Below are 6,325 nucleotides of genomic sequence, written 5' to 3'. Positions count from 1 at the left end.
GGACTACCACAAGGAGATGGAGATGGCTATGATTCAGGAAAATGTTGAGGAAGATAAAGAAGCTACAATGACACGATTCTTATGTGGGTTGAATCGGGAAATTGCTAGTGGAGCTACAACACTATGTGGAGTTAGAGGACATGGTGCATATGGCAATGAAAGTAGAGAGGCAACTCAAACACAAGGGTGGAAATAAGCATGCTACAACAATTTTGGCTACCCATTCCACATGAAAATTGAATTGGGGGGAAATCAAAAGAAGAAAGGGTTGTTTCCAAATCCAAGGAAGAGAAGGAGAAAGGCAAAGACAAAGTAGGCAGCCATGAAAAAGGTACAACTTCTTCTCAACCTAGTAGGTACAGAATACCAAGTGTTTTAGGTGTTTGGGGACCGGCCATACTGCTCCACAATGCCCAAATAAAAGAGCAATGATTATGAGAGATGATGGTACTATTGAGACCGATGATGAAGAGAGTGATCACGAGTCCATGCCTTCACTAGAAGAGTCTAGTGATGTTGAGTATGTTGTCCATGGCGAGGCATTAGTAACTAGGAGAGCTTTAAACATGCATGTGATGAAAGATGAAAATGAGGAGCAGCGTGAGAATATATTTCATACTCGATATTACAATCATGATAAGGTATGAAGCATGATCATCGATGGAAGGAGCTGCACTAACGTAGCTAGTACCACATTAGTAGAGAAGTTGGGGTTGCAATGCATAAAACATCCTAGGCCTTACAAATTTCAATGGTTGAATGGGTGTGGGGGGGTTAGGGTAAATAAGCAAGTGTTGATTGTATTTTCAATTGGAAAATATTCTAATGAGATTCTATGTGATGTGGTCCCTATGCATGATAGTCACATCTTATTGGGCAGGCCATGGCAATATGATTGACGTGTCACTCACGATGAGTTCAAGAATAGGTACTCCTTTATAAAAGATTGGAGGAGTGTGACCCTTGTACCATTGACTCCTAAGCAAGTGTATGAAGATCAAGTGAGATTGAAAAGAGCAAATAATGAGAAAAACAAAAAAGAGGCTAAGAATAAAACAAAAGGAGAAACAAAGAGCATTGAAAAAAAAAAAAGAGGAGAGAAAATAAGGGCAAGAGAGGAGCTGAAATTAGGAAAAAAAAAAAAAAGTGGTAAAAATGAGGGAAAAACAGCGAAAGAGGAAAAAGTGAGTTTGTATGCAAAAGAAAAAGAGTGTAAGAAAGTTTTTTATGCACAAAGACCTCTAGTTTACTCATGTACAAGGAGGCATATTTGAGCACCACCTCTAGTGTTGTTGTTTCTTTGCTGCAGGAATACAAGGATGTCTTTCTCTTAGACGTGACCAATGGTTTGCCACCGATTAGAGGAATTAAGCATCAGATTGACTTCATCACCGGGGCTACGATTCCCAACCGTCTAGCCTATAGGAGTAGCCCAGAGGAGACTAAGGAACTTCAAAGACAAGTTGAGGAGTAGCTAGCCAAAGGCATGTGAGGGAGAGTATGAGTCCGTGTGCGGTACCCATGCTATTGGTACCGAAGAAAGACGGATCATAGAGGATGTGCGTAGACTGTAGAGCCATTAATAAAATCACTGTAAAGTATCGTCATCCTATCCCTAGACTAGATGACATGTTAGATGAACTACATGGCTCTTGCATCTTTTCTAAAATTGATTTAAAAAGTGGCCACCATCAAATAAGAATGAAATCGGGTGATGAATGGAAAACTGCATTTAAGACAAAGCACAATTTGTATGAATGGATGCTTATGCCATTTGGTCTCACCAATGCACCTAGTACTTTCATGCGCTTGATGAATCATGTGTTGCATGCATTTATAGGTAGATTTGTTGTTGTCTACTTTGACGACATCCTAGTATACAGCAAGAATCTTGATGATCACTTGGATCATTTGAAAAGTGTACTGGATGTTCTTAAAAAAGAAAAATTGTTTGCTGTGTAATTTTTGCATGGAAAAGGTTATTTTATTGGGCTATATGGTGAGTGCTAAAGGGGTAGAAGTGGATGAGAAAAAGGTGAAAGCAATAAAAGATTGGCCAACACCTAAATTTGTGACTGATGTACGTAGTTTTCATGGGTTGGCTAGTTTTTATAGGCAGTTTGTGAGAGATTTTAGCACCATTGTTGCACCTTTAACTGAAGTGATAAAAAAGAATGTGGGGTTCAAATGGGGTAATGCACAAGAACATTCCTTCAAAATGCTTAAAGATAGGTTATGTTATGCTCTATTATTGCTTTTACTTGATTTCACTAAAACTTTTGAGATTGAATGTGATGCCTCCGAGATTCGTATTGGAGCTATTTTGATGCAGGATAATCGTCCCATTGCATATTTTAGTGAAAAACTCAATGGGGTGGCGTTGACCTACTCCACGTATGATAAAGAATTGTATGCCTTGGTGAGGGCATTGGAGATGTGGCAACACTACTTATGGCCTAAAGAATTCGTGATCCACTGTGATCATGAATCATTAAAGCATTTGAAGGGGCAAGGTAAGCTAAATCGTCGCCACGCCAAATGGGTAGAGTTCATCAAAACCTTCCTATATGTCATTCAGTACAAGCAAGGGAAAGAGAATGTCGTGGCTGATGCACTTTCTCGCAGGTATGCCTTAATTACTACACTAAGCACTAAGTTATTGGGTTTTGAGTACATAAAGGATTTATATGCTAAATATTTTTATTTTTCTAATGTGTATGAGGCATGTGATAAATTTGTGTTTCATAAATTCTATAGGAATGATGGATATTTGTTTAGGGAGAATAGACTTTGTGTGCCTAATTGCTCCTTAAGAGAATTGCTTGTGCGAGAGTCACATAGCGGGGGTTTGATGGGACATTTTGGGGTACGAAAGACTTTAGATATTCTGTATGAACACTTATTTTAGCCACATATGCGTAGAGGTGTAAAGAGAGTGTGTTTTAAATGCATTTCATGTAAACAAGCTAAGTCTAAGGTCTTACTTCATGGCCTTTATACTCCTTTGCCTGTACCTAGTGAACCTTGGGTAGACGTTTCAATGGATTTCATTATAGGTTTGCATAGGTCCAAAGGGGGTATGGACTCTATATTTGTGGTGGTTGATAGATTTTCTAAAATGGCACATTTTATTCCTTGCCATAAAACCGATGATGCCACAAATATAGCCAATTTATTTTTTAGGGACATTGTGCGATTGCATGGCATTCCTAAGACAATTTTGAGTGATAAGGATGTTAAATTCCTTAGCTATTGTTGGAAGGTTTTGTATGGAAAATTAGGAACTAAGCTATTATTTTCTACTACTTGTCATCCTCAAACCGATGGTCAAACCGAAGTAGTTTATCAGACTTTAGTTACCTTATTGCGTGCAGTCATTCAAGGGAATTTAAAATCATGGGAAGAATGCATACCACTTGTTGAGTTTGCTTATAATAGAAATGTACATGCTTCTGCTAACTTTTCTCCATTTGAAATTGTTTATGGTTTTAATCCTTTAACTCCATTGGATTTGATGCCGCTACTTGTGAATAAGATAGCTAGCTTAGATGGACGACACAAGGCTGACTTGGTGAAGAGGCTCCATGAACAAGCACGACAGCACATCGAAAAGAAGAACGAAAAATATTCATCTCAAGCTAATAAGGGGCGCAAGTTCGTTACTTTTGAACCAGGAGATTGGGTATGGGTGCATATGAGAAAAGAGAGGTTTCCTACTAAAAGGAAAACAAAGCTACACCTGAGGGGTGATGGATCTTTTCAAGTGCTAGAAAAGATCAACGACAATGCATACAAGTTGGATCTACCAAGTGAGTATAAGGTCAATGCAACTTTCAACATTTTTGATTTATCCCCTTTTGATGTAGGTGATGATTTGAGGACGAATCCTGTTAAGGAGAGGGGGAATGATATGAACCAACAAGCTCCGATTGCACATGATGATCTGCACATGCCAAGCGGACTCATCACAAGAGTTAGAGCCAAGAAGGTCAAGGAGGCTACGCAAGGACTAATTGAGAAGTTGCTTAAGCAAGAGTTAATGAGGGCCATAGACACTAAAGAAAAGGACTTTCTTGAAGAGCCTAATATGGTAAATTGTCTAAAGATGTGTGAAGTTGGAACCCTAAGCTAATAAGGGCTACTAAATAGTGGGTCAATTGTGTCAATTAAGCATGGCATGTGACTTGCACATGTTTCATTAATTGACATGGCATGCTTAAGGTTATGTGGGGCTATTTTATTGGCCAGATTGATGGCATAGCCTATTTTCATTGGCCGAACTAATGTCATGGGTTTCTTTTATTTTCTATAAGTAGCCAACTCTTTGTTGTATTAGGAAGGAATATTTTTTTAGCTGAATACAATTCCAAGTGAGGTTTATTTCTCTTCAAGTTCTTTATTGAACTTTCACCAAACTTATCAAAGGTGCTACCTTTGTGGTGTTCATCAATTAATTTGATATTATTGGTTTGTGCTTCATGTCAAGCAATAGGTCAAGGATCCACTGCCATGTCGAAGCTTATTTTGGGTTTGGGGTTTTGATAAATTTGATTGGGGTCTCTAGACGTTTATTCTTGGGGTCCGCATCATTTCCTCATAGTCGAATCCCTCTTTCTGAGTAAACCCTTTCGCAACAAGCCTAGCCTTGAAGGTTTCCACCCTCTTGTCTGCTCCTATTTTCTTCTTATAAATCCACTTGCATCCGATAGGTTTTATCCTGTCGCGTGGCTCTACAAGATCCCAAACTTGATTAGAGCACATGAACTCCATCTCTAATTTCATAGCCTTCTGCTAGAGTTCTGCATCTTTATCTTAAAGTGCTTCACAGTAGTTGCTGGGTTTGGCATCCAGTTCATCGAGGATCCTGTTATAAGACTCTCCCAAGAACATATACCGATCAGGCTAGTGTACAACCCTCCCACTATGACGAGCCACGTTTTGTTGTGTCGATCCTGATCCTTGTGCACCATCATTCTGCCCTGGTTGTACAACTGGCGTATTGATAGTAGCTGCACGTGATGGGTTAGACTCAACTCGAGTTATAACATTCCTCCCACTACGACAAGGCAATGGGATGCTAATAACTCTATCTTGTGGTGGTTCTTCTTGCACTATTGGTATAGCTGGTATATCTCCTCTCAACTCTTCTAGAACAATCCTACTTCTAGGTTTGTGGTTCATTACATAGTCTTCTTCTAAGAATCAAGCATTGGTGCTAACAATGACCTTCTGATCCTTAGGACAATAAAATAAACCACCTTTCGTTCCTCTAGGGTAGCCAACAAATAAATAGACATATGTCCTTGATTCCAATTTATCTACTTTCCCTTTTAGCATGTGTGCTGGACTACCCCATATTCGAACATGCCGCAGACTAGGTTTGCACCCAGTCCACAATTTTATGGGTGTAGTAGGTACTGACTTAGATGGGACCAAGTTTAGAATATAGGCTGCTATTTCTAGTGGGTGCCCCCAAGACGAATTAGGCAAATATGAATAACTCATCATAGATCTGACCATATCCATAAGAGTCCCATTCCTTCTTTCTGCTACACCATTTTGTTGTGGCATACCAAGTGCAGACAACTGGGATTCAATTCCCTCCTCTAATAAGTAATCCACAAATTCTCCTAAGAGGTACTCGCTACCACAATCAGATCGTAGTGTCTTGATACATTTACCCTGACGTTTCTCCGTTTCAGCCTTAAATACCTTGAATTTCTCAAAGCATTCAAACTTACGACACATCAAATAAATATATCTATACCATAAGTAATCATCAATGAAAGTAAAAAAATACTCAAAGCCACCTCTAGCCTGGATATTCATAGGGCCACACAAATCAGAGTGAACCAGTTCTAATGCCTCTTTTGCTCTATAGCCCTTGGCTGAAAAAGGCCGCTTGGTCATCTTACCTTCTAAGAAAGATTCATAGACTGGTAGTGCATCAACTCCTTATGAATCTACTGGTCCATTCTGAATCAGCTTTGAAATTCGTCTCAGATTAATATAACCTAGGCGTAAGTGCCAAAGATAAGTTTGGTTCAATTTAGAAGGTTTCTTTCTCTTACATGGTAGTTTATCAGTGTTATTCAATTCATTTAGTTGCACTATAGTAGAAACATGATAAATAATATAAGGACCATCCACCAATGTACTAGAACATATAAAATGTTCATTTAACTTAATAACAACTAAGTTATTAAAATAAACGGAATATCCGTGATCAACCAACTTGGAAACTGAGATCAAATTCCTTCTAATGGAATATCAAAATCATATCTCTACCAAAAGAAATGTGAATATCTCCTACTGCAACTACTGA

The sequence above is a fragment of the Malania oleifera genome, chromosome 8 (genome assembly GCF_029873635.1).
Source record: "Malania oleifera isolate guangnan ecotype guangnan chromosome 8, ASM2987363v1, whole genome shotgun sequence".
NCBI classification, from domain to species: domain Eukaryota; kingdom Viridiplantae; phylum Streptophyta; class Magnoliopsida; order Santalales; family Ximeniaceae; genus Malania; species Malania oleifera.
The sequence above is the reverse complement of the archived record's forward strand: the minus strand, read 5'-3'. Positions refer to the sequence as shown.